The 16,580-nt window shown below is 42.7% G+C and overlaps 7 non-coding genes across 7 annotated transcripts; 2 read left to right on the top strand and 5 right to left on the bottom strand.

Annotated features, from left to right (window-relative positions):
• Positions 1 to 9,524: 9,524 nt before the first annotated feature.
• Positions 9,525 to 9,598, bottom strand: trnan-guu (transfer RNA asparagine (anticodon GUU)). The gene has a single exon. It is a non-coding gene; the product is annotated as a tRNA-Asn (tRNA).
• A 201-nt stretch (positions 9,599 to 9,799) lies between these two features.
• Positions 9,800 to 9,872, bottom strand: trnak-cuu (transfer RNA lysine (anticodon CUU)). Its single transcript has one exon. It is a non-coding gene; the product is annotated as a tRNA-Lys (tRNA).
• An 858-nt stretch (positions 9,873 to 10,730) lies between these two features.
• Positions 10,731 to 10,871, bottom strand: LOC141348821 (U4 spliceosomal RNA). The gene has a single exon (XR_012357571.1). It is a non-coding gene; the product is annotated as a U4 spliceosomal RNA (small nuclear RNA).
• A 460-nt stretch (positions 10,872 to 11,331) lies between these two features.
• On the top strand, positions 11,332 to 11,413 carry trnas-gcu (transfer RNA serine (anticodon GCU)). Its single transcript has one exon. It is a non-coding gene; the product is annotated as a tRNA-Ser (tRNA).
• A 1,000-nt stretch (positions 11,414 to 12,413) lies between these two features.
• On the bottom strand, positions 12,414 to 12,487 carry trnan-guu (transfer RNA asparagine (anticodon GUU)). Its single transcript has one exon. It is a non-coding gene; the product is annotated as a tRNA-Asn (tRNA).
• A 1,132-nt stretch (positions 12,488 to 13,619) lies between these two features.
• Positions 13,620 to 13,760, bottom strand: LOC141348817 (U4 spliceosomal RNA). The gene has a single exon (XR_012357570.1). It is a non-coding gene; the product is annotated as a U4 spliceosomal RNA (small nuclear RNA).
• A 460-nt stretch (positions 13,761 to 14,220) lies between these two features.
• Positions 14,221 to 14,302, top strand: trnas-gcu (transfer RNA serine (anticodon GCU)). Its single transcript has one exon. It is a non-coding gene; the product is annotated as a tRNA-Ser (tRNA).
• The last annotated feature ends 2,278 nt before the right edge of the window (positions 14,303 to 16,580 follow it).

Genomic DNA, 16,580 nt, shown 5'->3' with positions numbered 1-16,580 from the left:
GCACTACCGTGTGTCGGCGTACGCTTAAAGACGTGAAAGAGTTCACGTACAGTGTTTGCTTCATGAATTTTTCGTTGCTTGTGGTGGGCTGTTTTCCCCTTTAGGAGTTTCACGCTAGGCGATTTCAGTAAAGCGGTAACCAGTTCATTGTTTTTTCAGCCAACTTTGAGGTCGACAACGGGACAGAGGACGTCAGGGTCGCCGTAGTCGTGGCCGTACCTTCCAGTGGTCAGCCGGCCTAACTATTCCTAAACATTTGTTACAAGTCCTAACACAAGTCCTAACAATCCAAAACAGGGCAAAAGGGACTGCTATGGGTGGGGGAAAAGAAAAAATGAGAAAAAAACAAGGGGAAAAGGAAAATGAGGAAAAAAAATAAAGGGGAAGTGAAAATTTAAAATGTATTGGAATTCCAACCCCCACTTTTTTTACCCTTTATGGTTTAATCTCAACAGAATACTAATCTTTTTTTTTTTTTTTGTAACAGAAGAATGCTTTTGATTTGTGCTGTAAAGCCTGAAATATTGTTCAGAAAAACTCTTAAGTGTTAAAAAAGCTATGTAGACTACCATTTGTATCATATTAAAACATTTATTTAGTTAAACATTCATCATATTATATATATACACACACACATACACACTGGAAGCTAATGACACTGAAACAAATTCCTTGTATGTGCAAGCATACTTGGCAATAAAACTCTTTCTGATACTAAGTATGCTTGTGTATACAAGGAATTTGTTTCAGTGTCATTAGCTTCCAGTACATGGAGACAACATCACACAGACAATAAAAATAAGATGAGAATAAAAAAGTACACATATGTAAATATAAATAGACAAATAAATTTAGAAATACATAAGTGGTATGTACAGTTGTGCTATAGATGATAGAATGGAATAGGATAGGATAGAATAGAATAGAAAGATGCAGGGATGTACTAGGGTGGAGGTGGTAGCAAATAAATATAAGGTTATTTATATTTTATATATTATAATATTTTATTTATATATTTGTTTATTTATAATCTATACAGAAAACGACAAATGGATAAGCAATCACTTATAATGATCAAAGTGGCAATATCGCTCTAAGTAATATTAGTCAGGAAAATGATTAGTTGTGTATAAATAAATAAAAAATATTTTAGGTGTAAAGGTTTATTGAATCTTTAGACAATAAAAGAGAACAGTTTGCTGAGTAACATTTTATACATTAGGTTTTGGCTCATAGTAAAATCAAGTATGGAGCTCATACTTGATTAAATAAAAATTATTTTCAGAAGCAATGGTCTTCCCTTCCACCGGTCCAACATTCATCAGCTCCAGCACCGCAATCTCAGGATTGGTCTTCCCTTCCGCAAGGCCAGCAGCCATCAGCTGCACCACCTCCTCAGAACCGACAGCGTGCTTGGAGACTTAAGATTTTTGAAAAGGAGCATGTAATGCATATATAGAGTGTAATTTGTCATATGTCAATATTTAGCTGTTGAAATAAAACATATTTTTTTGGAAATATGTTTTTTGTTTTATTATTTCAATTTTACTAAATTGAATAGTTGTTTTGTGATTATGTAAAATATGTAGAAATATGTATTTTTCTGTAATTTGTTAAAGTAAGTTAAAGGGTAAAAAAAGTGGGGGTTGGAATTCCAATACATTTTAAATTTTCACTTCCCCTTTATTTTTTTTCCTCATTTTCCTTTTCCCCTTGTTTTTTTCTCATTTTTTCTTTTCCCCCACCCATAGCAGTCCCTTTTGCCCTGTTTTTGGCCGAGTGGTTAAGGCGATGGACTGCTAATCCATTGTGCTCTGCACGCGTGGGTTCGAATCCCATCCTCGTCGTTCGGTACATTTAGCAGTGATCCTCGGTCCTGGGGACCCCACTCTGCAATTTTTGTGTGTCTTCCCTATCTGACACACTCAGTTCAGTTCACCGAGCGCTCTACTAATGAGCTGGTGGTCTGAATCGGGAGTGTTAAACAAAAGGACCGCACAAAACGAAAGGTGGTCGAGTGGTTAAGGCGATGCAAGGCTAGTCCGTTGTGCTCGGCACGCCTTGGTTTGTGTGGGTTCCAATCCCATCCTCTTCATTTGATGCTTTAGCACCACTGAGAGCCCACCGGAACAGACAGGCCCAACCTGTTTACGATGGGTAGCGGCGAGCTGTGACTGTGCTGTAGTTTATTGATAACTGCCGCAAAGTCTTGAGAACATATTGACAAAACAACAAGTCTTCTGGCTCCGGCACGCTATGATCGGTGGACACCTCTTTGACGAGGACCAACAACCAGCCACGCCAATAAAAGGAAACAAAACGAAGCAAGACTATCTTTCTCAACAAGCCTCCAGAGAGACTGGCAAAAATTGCCGATGCTGACTGTATTTTCAAGTCATCCCGGTGGGGTATTGGGTATTGACTTTGTGGCAACATGGAACTTTTGCATCTACATTAATATTAGTCTGTTTCTTCTTATTCTGAGGTCACCGTAGCCACCAGATCCATTCTGTATTCCGATCTGATGGTCACTACAGTCCCCCGGTTCCAGTCCGTACCAAGAGCAGATAGTGGATCAGCACCTTCAGCCGAATGTTGAAGAAGATTTTTATTAATCATAATTAAGTATCATCAATGTGACTATAGCCATTTATGAATCAAGTTTTTTGACTATTATAACCGTGTATTGCCTGTGTTTGAGAAGGCCCACTTAAGGAAAAACATAGCCATCTGGAAATGTGAAGACATACCTTATATGCTCAAGTTGCACGTTCTGTTTTGACATTAGACACCTGATATATGATGGGGCCTCTTCCCTAATGTAAATAGTGGCCCCAGTCCGTTTCCTGATACCGGACTTAAGGAGAACCATATGTGTGGAATGTTAGAACACGCCTAGGAGAAACGCTATAAAGGAAGAATGCCAAACAGAGACCCGACAGATTCTCCTGCAGAGGGTTTCTCATTCTTTGTTACTTTGTTAATAAAGTCTTATCTTCTGGATTCAAAACCCCAAGACTTATGTGATCTTTCAAAGCAGCGAGGGAAAAACCACTTCATATTGGCGTTGTCGGCAGGATTGGAAAGGAGCACGGGTGAAAGACCATTTTGGGCTGTCTGGACTGAGCAACATAGACAGTGGCCACTAAAAAAGGTAGGCAGTTTTTGCTTGCATAATTAGTTTGTGTTGTTCAGCCAGGTCTGCCCAGGATGGTAAGAACACTCAGATATTTGCTCTTCCAAATTTAAAAATAATAAAAGGGGTTTTGAGTCTAAAAGAACTAAATGCATGCATTGATCTGTGTTTTCTGTTGTTTTGGTTTTGAGAAGAATAGGGAATACAGATTTTAATATTTTTATAAGTGTAAAGTTTATGTTAGATGTTTAAAGTGTTAAAAGAGAAGTCCTAGGCAAAAGACCTACAAGAGGTAGGCTTTATTTCTGCAAGGGTTGCCTTCATTGTGTAGAGGAAGTGAATCAATGAGACAGAGCGCAAACTTGCCAGATTGTTTCCCTGTGTTGAGGAAGTGTATCAGGGAATGTTAAGTTGTTTAAGTGTATTTGATTTGTTTTGTGTAAGAGCTGAATATGATCTGTGTTTATTGTTAAGTGGGCCTTGAGGATAGCAATAAACGTGAAGCAGATAAAGTAAAGTCCTATGGATACCGCTCTGTAGAGGAGTTAGGAGGTTACAGAGGTCTGTACTGATAGGCAAAAATCCTTCAGAGTACTGCTTTTTTACTGTTTTTAAGGAAACTTTTCAGTGAAAGAGCGAGTAGAACTGACAGGTCACTCAAGAAGAGTGTAGAGTAGTCTGTGTAAATGTATGTGTCAGTGTCTGTGTCTGTGTCTGTGTGAGTGAGGAGAAAAAACTCCAGAAAAGGGGGGACCAGATGTGCGTGCCCCTCCCGGACAAACACTTGAGTGTGGTCAGATTGGAGAGAGAGCCCTGAATAATAGGGACTAATAGATAATAATAAATAAAGAAAATGTTGATTAAAAATTATAAAAGAAATAGACTTTGCAAAGTACTATAGTAAGAGATTCATTAAAATAAGAAGTATTAGTTAATGATTTATCTTGATAGATGAATAAATAAGATTGCACGTGCTTAAGAACATAATATTTTATATCTAATGACGTCTAAAATTTGTATCTTGTTATCCCTGGAAGACAGTATGGAAATTAATCCATTACAGAGTTTCAGAGATTTGGGGTTGAGTTAACTAAAAGATAACTTGTGTAATGCAATGTGGAATAAGAACAAGATTGGGTGACCAAGTTAATAGAAATTATGATTTAAAGGCCATAGACATTTTAAAATAGTAAGGGAACTTGGTGAATAAATATATGCTGATATGGAAAAATTCATTCACCATTACTAGATTATTCTGAACAATCTATGTGAATGTAAAAGAAAAATAGGATGGAAATCTTTGTTTCACAATATGCATGCCATGCTGTTGTAGAAAGAAGAAGGATCATTTTGTTTTATTGTAGTATACTTAGATAATAAAGATAGCTTTTTTCTGCATTTTGCAAAGAAGAAACTGCTTGCTATTTTCGCAACGAAGAACTTGCTTTACTAAAATAGAATAAGGGAACTGCTGTTTTTAACCAGATGAAACTGACCATTGAAAGATTTGGCTGAAAAGTGAAATTTAGTTAGAGCTGATTGCTCAGACACAACTGAGGTCATAGTTTACTAAGATTCGATTTGATTAATGCAGTCTCTTGAGTGTTAAACTTTCAGATGACTTCGGGAACAGTGCCTTGACAAAGGAAAGCAAAGAACTGGAGGCTGTCTAACACTGTGATGAAGAAGCAAATACAAGGCTGCGGAGAGAAGAAGGGGGAGGGGCTGATGGACTTTCAACCCCCTCCTAAATGGGAACACACACTCCTGCATGGAGAAAGACTGACTTTAAACAGGAAAAGGGGAGACTTCACTTGAGACCTTTCCTGAGGAAGAAGAGAACATCTGGGAAATGCAAAACTCTGGCAGAATCAAGCAAAAGCCAGACGGAAGAGAAACAGAGAAACAACAGAGAACATACAACCCAACATCAAGCCTTTGACTGCCATCACAGACTGACGACCCAGTGCAACAGCTAAAGAGCTCCAACAGACTGATGATCTACACAGAAGAACTTTCATCACTTCCCATCGTGTGCACAGGTGCTGCATATCTAATGATCACTATAGAGACTGCTTCAAATTTGGTTAATTAATTTAATAACTTAATATTGATTATTCACTGGTCTCACAGCAGCTCTTTGAATTCTGTGTTTTAACTAACATTCTTGATCTGCTTTTCATTAGGTACCAGTCCAGCCTTATGTCTTAAAGGAAAAGAACTTTTGACAGAAAGAGTGGGTGCTTAACTCACCAATCGGATAAAAATGGAGCTGGATTTGGCGTAGAGAGGGTTATTTCATTAACCAACTAGGGGAAATGTACAGCTGAATTATCGATACAAATGCTGAGCTTTTATGGAAAAAAGGGGGACAGACAAGGTGTCTAATAGGAAAAATAGGACTGATAAAATAATATGTTGGTCACTTAATTTTGTTTAGGGACATTTCGGGGATAGATTGAGGGAAAATAATAACCATAAAGTTCCAAAATCATGAAAATTACAAATGCTGTCAACACTGGGGGAAATGAGATAGAAATGTTGATATCCATGGATCCTAGATTATGCAGAAAGCTTTTATGCTCTTCTCTAAGATGCTCATGAGCAATAACAAAAAGTATATGATGAAAATTTAAAGTAGACAAGTAAATGACATTTGAGAAATTACAGTTGGCTCTTAATTGCACAATGCCTAAAACAATTATTCTGAACCAAATAATCTGTTAGATTTTGATGAGGAAAAAAGAAGAGGTTTACATAGCAGTGTTAGATAAACTTAGTGGGGACAGAAGTTACCCAGTTGCATAATATGATGTTTAGAACCTATGGGAAATACAACCAAAACTACACTTAATAGAGGCTGATAATGAAAAAGCTTACGTTAGTCTATTCAAAAGCTGAGGCTAAAATCGTTCATTCACAATCAGCTAAGGTTGGACGAAAATAAAAAAAATGAAGTTAGCCAAAAAGTGTGTGTGTGTGTGTGTGTGTGTGTGAAAGGGAGAGGAAAAGTATGAATGATGGTGCGATATGGAGTGAAAGATAGTGTCTGACGAGACACTGAGGCAAATCAATTATTTTGCCAAAACAGCTGTATGCAAATTTGAAATGTGGGCCCACAGGGCAAGTTATGCCCAGTAAAATTATGACCATGGATGAATTTGGTTAAGTTTCCTGGTCAGCACCTTGGTTATTGTTGTGGCAGAAAGAAAAATGCCACACTTGCACAGCGTATTGCATTGGAAGGCAAAGCAAGAAAGCTTGCTCTGTCCACCCCACATCTAACTTCCTTTTCAGCAAATCATCAGAGAGCTGATTGTGTGTCAAAATGAAAAATATTGTTTTCTGACTGTTAACAAGAATTAAGTGGGTTAAGTGTTTTCCAGGTTGAAAGGCCTATGCTATTGAGCAAGATAGGTCTAAGAAGTTATCCAATGGAAGTAGGACAATGATAGTTGTATAACAAAGTGAAAACTGATTTTGCAAATTGTTGAGAATGAATTGGAAACTAATTAAAACTAGTAACAATGCAATTCATGTAATAAAACCCAGCTCATTATATTGATAGCAATGGATATGAGAGCCCAGGGGCCAGGACAGCCCTTAACCCACATGACATTTCCACAGGTCGGACCAAGAAGGACGACCGGCCAGATGAAAAAATTAGCATGTCTGATATCACTAATAAAAATTCTGAAAGTTTCCATTTACAGGTAACAGCACTATCAAGGCCAGGGAAGGGTTGGCTCCACAAATATGAACCACTGAGGGAGCAATTATGAAGGGAGAATCTTACATCAGCAACATGGTTGCAGAGTGACACCAAGGTCCAAATCTCCCACCTTAAATGCGCCAACCAGCTTCAACAAACCTACACAGCATGAAGCAAGGGATCAAGGGCGTGCTAGTAACGACCCTCTCTTGCCAACGAGGGAAAGGCCATCGCAACGGCTCGTAAAGAGTCACCCTGGTGAAGATGTAGGCCAACAAATGGAAAGGAGGAAATGGAAAGAGAATGAAAGTTGAAACAGACAATGAGAAAGAACGCAAAAAGAAAAAGACAAAGACAGAGAATGAAGCAGACATGTAAAATTGTGTCATGAAAGAACTTTTGATATTAAAGGCAGGATCTTTTTACTTCTCCCCTAAAATCAAGTGTGAATGAGTGGGGAGGAGGGTTTTTGGTCCTGCAGCTTTACCAAGTGCCATTCCATAATCTGGTCATTGGTAATAAAGCAATGTGAACTACCTTAGTCACCAGATAGTGATACCGAATTATGAAGCTGCACTCTGAGTAAAGACATGCAAAGGTGAGACTTAATAAGTCTCAAAGGGGGAAGGTTGAAAAGGTTGAAGAAAAGGTTGAAGATTTTGAAAAGGTTGAAGATTTTTATGTTATTGGTCAAACTGGAGAAAATCAGACAACATGCTTTGCATGCTGAGAAGCTGCTTGAAGAGAGAGGAAGAAGAAGACGAAGGCGACAAAGATCAGTAAAGTCATGTCTGGCTGACCTAGGTAAATGAACATACAGTGGTGTATGGGAGCTGAACACGCAGCGACATCACTGTGTGGGAGTAATCTGAGGTCAGTACAGGCCAACGAATGACAGCAAGGAGAAGTTAGCAGGAGTTAGCAGGTGTCACATGGCAGTACCTGACAAGAATGGTACACATTAATTTAAACAGGAAGATGAGGAAAATGAAGGAATCCCTAGAGACCGACCCGAGTCTGCAGATATTGGCAACAAATATGATCGTTCTGATCTTGCTCACTGCTACTCTGATCGAGAAGGCCGAGATGTCCAAGAAGTAAAGGCAGGAGATGAACACTAGCTGGACCACCCAGATCCTGCCCACTCCTATGCTAGCAACATGTGGTGGAGACTGATTAACCACAACAAGGCAAGAAATCATCTGATCAAGGCGAAAAGTGAAATCGGCATGAAAGTAATTTCACTGCAAGATCACAGTAAATATTCAAGCTTGGGAAGAGAAAACCCTGTTCCGAAAGAACATTAACTATAAACTAGCCTTTAAGTTGATAAGTCGAAGTGACAAGGTATGAACTGATAAGTTTCATGAACACTACGAAGGTAATGATGGAGGCATCAAGGAAGACCTGCAAGAACTAAGACAGCACTGCGAAACCAACTCGTCTTGGACCAGCTCACTGCATCTACGGGGGATGTGTACAATAGTGGAGACTACATGTTGTACATACATTCCAGACAATGATGCAGATGAACACATGATAGACCTAGGCATCCATAACATGACTAAAGCAATAGAAAGATTGACCGCAAGAGAAATGAATACTGATGACAATGTATGGGGATAAAACTGGTTTAAAGGAATTATGGTAGAAAGCTGAACACATTAGATTAATTGCCCTCTCAGCACTAGCTATGTTGCAATGTATGTGGACTTGTTGTAATGTGCATGATCAGAAGAGTTGTGAATTCAACATGAAATCTTCAATAGCTCACCACATGGTAATATCAAATGTCATAAGGTTAGATGTAGTAAAATTGGGAGGTAAATGTTTCATAGAGAGAAGCAGACAGATAAATACCCCTTCAGAGTACTTTGGTTAGTCACTGAGTAGAATCTTAATTAAGAAACAGCACTGTGGGGAAAGTGAGACGTGAAACGTCTCAAAGGGGGAAATATGAAGAAGATTTTTATTAATCATAATTAAGTATCATCAATGTGACTATAGCCATTTATGAATCAAGTTTTTTGACTATTATAACCGTGTATTGCCTGTGTTTGAGAAGGCCCACTTAAGGAAAAACATAGCCATCTGGAAATGTGAAGACATACCTTATATGCTCAAGTTGCACGTTCTGTTTTGACATTAGACACCTGATATATGATGGGGCCTCTTCCCTAATGTAAATAGTGGCCCCAGTCCGTTTCCTGATACCGGACTTAAGGAGAACCATATGTGTGGAATGTTAGAACACGCCTAGGAGAAACGCTATAAAGGAAGAATGCCAAACAGAGACCCGACAGATTCTCCTGCAGAGGGTTTCTCATTCTTTGTTACTTTGTTAATAAAGTCTTATCTTCTGGATTCAAAACCCCAAGACTTATGTGATCTTTCAAAGCAGCGAGGGAAAAACCACTTCAATGTCAGCGGAAACTATGTCAACTAGATGAGCCCCAGAGACAGATCATCAGTAAAGAAGGCATCCACATGCCACAGCAAACTACTCGAGCTGGTGAAAATGTTCACCAAACACCCGCCGCTGAATTCTTTTAAAACAAGCCAGCTTATTGAAGGTGCACAAGATAAACGCCCTGAGAAAGCTGTGCCTCGCAACCCTAAGAATGGCATAGGCGTTAGTGGACACCTGACGCGCGTGCAAAACTCCGGCATTTCACACGTCCCTGGGTGGGCTCGAACCACCAACCTTTCGGTTAACAGCCGAACGCGCTAACCGATTGCGCCACAGAGACAGCCGCTGTTGCTTGCTGCCGCCGGATCACCGGTGTAAAAGCAAGGGTTAGGGTTAGTGATAGGGATTAAAATCGCTCGCACTAACAGCGACATCTGTTTTGAAAGATGTTTCCGGAGCTCGCAAAATCCACTCAGCCTGCGCGGCGAATGGGCACGCTGGAGCCCGCCACCCTTTTGGGAAGAAAGAGAGTCAACAGAGCCGCCCAACGTGGGGCTCGAACCCACGACCCTGAGATTAAGAGTCTCATGCTCTACCGACTGAGCTAGCCGGGCTGGTCGTGGGCTTCTTCACCGGGTCGGACCCAGTTTTCATCGGCCCCCAAATTACACAGGCGAAACGGAGGCTCTCGCGTTGTGCGAGACTGTCGAGCCCTCCCCGTGGGTAGGGCTTAGAGCAGGCTTAGAGTTTTCTTCTGTCGGTTTTGACCCAATCTATTTTTGGGAAGCGCAGTTTGACCCAGCAGTGCGGGCCAACAACACGTTCTGTTTTGCCGCGTGAAGGCGGGTCAATGCTTTGGACAGCGTATGGTTGAGATGTGATTTTCCACCAATTTGGGGCACCTTTCTTAAGGAAATCAAGGATGATTTGATGGGAAATGGCAAACTGCTGTAGCGTTTGGCTAACAAGCCAAAGCTACAAAGGATGTACCGGTGCCCCGTCGTCCGAGCAGAATCCACATTCGGCCGTAATCGGAGGTTACTACTAACGTTCGATTGTGTCTCATAGGGAGTTTGACGCAGGGCCTCAGTGGAAAACAGGCCCTCGGCGGCTGAAACAAAAGACGAAGAAGGCATCCACATGCACATGATTCAGGAGTGTTAAACAAAGAAACCACGCAAGATGACGAGGTGGTCCAGCGGTTAAGGCGGTGGAAGGCTAATACATTGTGCTCGACATGCACTGGAAGCTTTAGCGCCACTGAGAGCCCACCGGACCAGACAGGCCCAACCTGTTTACGATGGGTAACGGTGAGCTGTAATTGCGCTGCAGTTTAATGATACCCATCTTGAGGACATATTTACAAAACAACAAGCCTTCTGGCTCTGGCGCTCAATCATCAGCAGACACCTTTTCAACGAGAAGCAAAACCTAAACGAAACAAGACTACTTTTTCTCAACAATACTCTAAGCCTCCAGAGAGGCTAGCAAAAATTGCCAAAGCTGACTGTATTTCAAGTCATCCTGGCGGGGTATTGGGTAAAGTTTTCAACCAGCAATGATCGCGCCTCGGATAAACCTCACAGGCTACAATATTGCCTCTGCGAAAGAATGCCGGCGACGGTCGTGACCTTTTCAGGCACCTACGTGGATGTGAACCGACAAGGTGGTAGCAAGCTTTAAACTGCCGCACAAACAGTCTCCTGGCACGGGTTGCTGCACCGTGTTTCTACGGAACAGATTAGAGGTGTGTAAAAGACGGCTCATTCACTATTCCCTCTGTGCTCAAAACAGCCTGCTGAAAGCACAGCAGCAGCTGAAAAGGTCCGCAGCATGGCCTCTCTCAGTCAGCAAGGGGGCGGGGAGGCCGAGTGGTTAAGGCGATGGACTGCTAATCCCATCCTTGTCGTTCGGTTCCTTTAGCACTGGACCTTAATCTAGGTCCTGGGGACCCCATGCTGAACTTTTTGTGTGTCCTCCTTATCTAACACACTCAGTTCAGTTCTTTGAGTTCTCTACTAATGAGCTGATGATCTGAATCAGGAGTGCTAAATAAAAGACGCCACGTAATATGACGAGGTGGCCGAGTGGTTAAGGCGATGGACTGCTAATCCATTGTGCTCTGCACGCGTGGGTTCGAATCCCATCCTCGTCGTTCGGTACATTTAGCAGTGATCCTCGGTCCTGGGGACCCCACTCTGCAATTTTTGTGTGTCTTCCCTATCTGACACACTCAGTTCAGTTCACCGAGCGCTCTACTAATGAGCTGGTGGTCTGAATCGGGAGTGTTAAACAAAAGGACCGCGCAAAACGAAAGGTGGTCGAGTGGTTAAGGCGATGCAAGGCTAGTCCGTTGTGCTCGGCACGCCTTGGTTTGTGTGGGTTCGAATCCCATCCTCTTCATTTGATGCTTTGGCACCACTGAGAGCCCACCGGAACAGACAGGCCCAACCTGTTTACGATGGGTAGCGGCGAGCTGTGACTGTGCTGTAGTTTATTGATAACTGCCGCAAAGTCTTGAGAACATATTGACAAAACAACAAGTCTTCTGGCTCCGGCACGCTATGATCGGTGGACACCTCTTTGACGAGGACCAACAACCAGCCACGCCAATAAAAGGAAACAAAACGAAGCAAGACTATCTTTCTCAACAAGCCTCCAGAGAGACTGGCAAAAATTGCCGATGCTGACTGTATTTCAAGTCATCCCGGTGGGGTATTGGGTATTGACTTTGTGGCAACATGGAACTTTTGCATCTACATTAATATTAGTCTGTTTCTTCTTATTCTGAGGTCACCGTAGCCACCAGATCCATTCTGTATTCCGATCTGATGGTCACTACAGTCCCCCGGTTCCAGTCCGTACCAAGAGCAGATAGTGGATCAGCACCTTCAGCCGAATGTCAGCGGAAACTATGTCAACTAGATGAGCCCCAGAGACAGATCATCAGTAAAGAAGGCATCCACATGCCACAGCAAACTACTCGAGCTGGTGAAAATGTTCACCAAACACCCGCCGCTGAATTCTTTTAAAACAAGCCAGCTTATTGAAGGTGCACAAGATAAACGTCCTGAGAAAGCTGTGCCTCGCAACCCTAAGAATGGCATAGGCGTTAGTGGACACCTGACGCGCGTGCAAAACTCCGGCATTTCACACGTCCCTGGGTGGGCTCGAACCACCAACCTTTCGGTTAACAGCCGAACGCGCTAAACGATTGCGCCACAGAGACAGCCGCTGTTGCTTGCTGCCGCCGGATCACCGGTGTAAAAGCAAGGGTTAGGGTTAGTGATAGGGATTAAAATCGCTCGCACTAACAGCGACATCTGTTTTGAAAGATGTTTCCGGAGCTCGCAAAATCCACTCAGCCTGCGCGGCGAATGGGCACGCTGGAGCCCGCCACCCTTTTGGGAAGAAAGAGAGTCAACAGAGCCACCCAACGTGGGGCTCGAACCCACGACCCTGAGATTAAGAGTCTCATGCTCTACCGACTGAGCTAGCCGGGCTGGTCGTGGGCTTCTTCACCGGGTCGGACCCAGTTTTCATCGGCCCCCAAATTACACAGGCGAAACGGAGGCTCTCGCGTTGTGCGAGACTGTCGAGCCCTCCCCGTGGGTAGGGCTTAGAGCAGGCTTAGAGTTTTCTTCTGTCGGTTTTGACCCAATCAATTTTTGGGAAGCGCAGTTTGACCCAGCAGTGCGGGCCAACAACACGTTCTGTTTTGCCGCGTGAAGGCGGGTCAATGCTTTGGACAGCGTATGGTTGAGATGTGATTTTCCACCAATTTGGGGCACCTTTCTTAAGGAAATCAAGGATGATTTGATGGGAAATGGCAAACTGCTGTAGCGTTTGGCTAACAAGCCAAAGCTACAAAGGATGTACCGGTGCCCCGTCGTCCGAGCAGAATCCACATTCGGCCGTAATCGGAGGTTACTACTAACGTTCGATTGTGTCTCATAGGGAGTTTGACGCAGGGCCTCAGTGGAAAACAGGCCCTCGGCGGCTGAAACAAAAGACGAAGAAGGCATCCACATGCACATGATTCAGGAGTGTTAAACAAAGAAACCACGCAAGATGACGAGGTGGTCCAGCGGTTAAGGCGGTGGAAGGCTAATACATTGTGCTCGACATGCACTGGAAGCTTTAGCGCCACTGAGAGCCCACCGGACCAGACAGGCCCAACCTGTTTACGATGGGTAACGGTGAGCTGTAATTGCGCTGCAGTTTAATGATACCCGTTTTGAGGACATATTTACAAAACAACAAGCCTTCTGGCTCTGGCGCTCAATCATCAGCAGACACTTTTTCAACGAGAAGCAAAACCTAAACGAAACAAGACTACTTTTTCTCAACAATACTCTAAGCCTCCAGAGAGGCTAGCAAAAATTGCCAAAGCTGACTGTATTTCAAGTCATCCTGGCGGGGTATTGGGTAAAGTTTTCAACCAGCAATGATCGCGCCTCGGATAAACCTCACAGGCTACAATATTGCCTCTGCGAAAGAATGCCGGCGACGGTCGTGACCTTTTCAGGCACCTACGTGGATGTGAACCGACAAGGTGGTAGCAAGCTTTAAACTGCCGCACAAACAGTCTCCTGGCACGGGTTGCTGCACCGTGTTTCTACGGAACAGATTAGAGGTGTGTAAAAGACGGCTCATTCACTATTCCCTCTGTGCTCAAAACAGCCTGCTGAAAGCACAGCAGCAGCTGAAAAGGTCCGCAGCATGGCCTCTCTCAGTCAGCAAGGGGGCGGGGAGGCCGAGTGGTTAAGGCGATGGACTGCTAATCCCATCCTTGTCGTTCGGTTCCTTTAGCACTGGACCTTAATCTAGGTCCTGGGGACCCCATGCTGAACTTTTTGTGTGTCCTCCTTATCTAACACACTCAGTTCAGTTCTTTGAGTTCTCTACTAATGAGCTGATGATCTGAATCGGGAGTGCTAAATAAAAGACGCCACGTAATATGACGAGGTGGCCGAGTGGTTAAGGCGATGGACTGCTAATCCATTGTGCTCTGCACGCGTGGGTTCGAATCCCATCCTCGTCGTTCGGTACATTTAGCAGTGATCCTCGGTCCTGGGGACCCCACTCTGCAATTTTTGTGTGTCTTCCCTATCTGACACACTCAGTTCAGTTCACCGAGCGCTCTACTAATGAGCTGGTGGTCTGAATCGGGAGTGTTAAACAAAAGGACCGCGCAAAACGAAAGGTGGTCGAGTGGTTAAGGCGATGCAAGGCTAGTCCGTTGTGCTCGGCACGCCTTGGTTTGTGTGGGTTCCAATCCCATCCTCTTCATTTGATGCTTTAGCACCACTGAGAGCCCACCGGAACAGACAGGCCCAACCTGTTTACGATGGGTAGCGGCGAGCTGTGACTGTGCTGTAGTTTATTGATAACTGCCGCAAAGTCTTGAGAACATATTGACAAAACAACAAGTCTTCTGGCTCCGGCACGCTATGATCGGTGGACACCTCTTTGACGAGGACCAACAACCAGCCACGCCAATAAAAGGAAACAAAACGAAGCAAGACTATCTTTCTCAACAAGCCTCCAGAGAGACTGGCAAAAATTGCCGATGCTGACTGTATTTTCAAGTCATCCCGGTGGGGTATTGGGTATTGACTTTGTGGCAACATGGAACTTTTGCATCTACATTAATATTAGTCTGTTTCTTCTTATTCTGAGGTCACCGTAGCCACCAGATCCATTCTGTATTCCGATCTGATGGTCACTACAGTCCCCCGGTTCCAGTCCGTACCAAGAGCAGATAGTGGATCAGCACCTTCAGCCGAATGTCAGCGGAAACTATGTCAACTAGATGAGCCCCAGAGACAGATCATCAGTAAAGAAGGCATCCACATGCCACAGCAAACTACTCGAGCTGGTGAAAATGTTCACCAAACACCCGCCGCTGAATTCTTTTAAAACAAGCCAGCTTATTGAAGGTGCACAAGATAAACGCCCTGAGAAAGCTGTGCCTCGCAACCCTAAGAATGGCATAGGCGTTAGTGGACACCTGACGCGCGTGCAAAACTCCGGCATTTCACACGTCCCTGGGTGGGCTCGAACCACCAACCTTTCGGTTAACAGCCGAACGCGCTAACCGATTGCGCCAAAGCTGGGGAACAATAGTCTGTTAAGGGGGGGGAGGAAAAGGAAGGAGGGGGGAGAAGAGGGGGAAAAGAGAAAAAGAAAGAAAAGAGAGAGAGAAAAGGAAAAAATGAGGAGAAAAGAAGTGAAAGGGAATTTTATCTCTTTGTCCTTTAAAGCAATGTTTTTGGAGTGTATATTTACAATAAATTATCTGGAAAAAAAAAATGTTTTCTCTATTTTCCTGTACATTTATATGGGGGTAAGGATGATCACAAGCTTCCCAGTTCATATTACAGTGTTGCCAAAGATTGAAGTGTTTACTGAATGTTTTATTTATCAGTAATTATCACATAAATAATGTCCAAATGAATGAAATCATTTTTGAAATGACAAATTAATATTTTATTAGATTTATATTACTGATTATTGATATTTTATTCAAAGTTTTTGCACTTTAAATATATTTTCGGCTGTAGTTATGTTCTAAAACTTATAGTACAAAAAATTGTACATTTATGTATTAAATCATCCCCAAATTTATCAACAATTTTAAAAGGGCGTATAACTGTTTAATGATACTGTAACAATGACAAACAAAAAGAGTTATTTGATCATGACCAAACTTTTATTTTTCAATCAGTCAAAGCCAATTATTCATTATTCTTTTTTTTTTTTACATTTTTATTCTTGTAGTTATGTTGCATGTGCAGAAAACAGAATATTACCTCTTAATAATAATTTGCAAGTGCAAAAGAACAGAAAACAGAGCTATACATATAAACAAAACCGTCCAATGTCCATGGCTCTTGTGCATTAACTGCAAGTGAAAAGAACAGAAAGCACAAAACAATACAAATGAATAAAACTTTAAAATATTAATGACTCCTGTCCTGTGCATGTTTTGCAAGTACTAAAGAACAGAAAACCAAACTATACTATTAAATAAAACTGTCTTAATGTCCATGGCACTAGTGCATTCATTGCAAGTTCAAAAGAACAGAAAGCAGAAAACAATGCACATAAATAAAACTTTATCCCCTTTCTTTTTTGGACTCTTATGGATGGCACAGAGCTTGAAATGGTCTCTATCAGGCGACAACAATCTGGCCACTGAGCAAGTGGGGCAGCGGTGGTGAATGTATGCCTCTTCACGCTCTCCATCCTGAAGTGAACCTGTGTCCAGCCTGCTCTGGTGTCTGGCAGCAAACATCACTCTCTTCTTATCGTAATCC

This window comes from Garra rufa, chromosome 1 (assembly GCF_049309525.1).
Source record: "Garra rufa chromosome 1, GarRuf1.0, whole genome shotgun sequence".
Classification (NCBI taxonomy): domain Eukaryota; kingdom Metazoa; phylum Chordata; class Actinopteri; order Cypriniformes; family Cyprinidae; genus Garra; species Garra rufa.
Note: the sequence above shows the minus strand (reverse complement) of the source record. Positions and strands in the feature narration are given on the sequence as shown.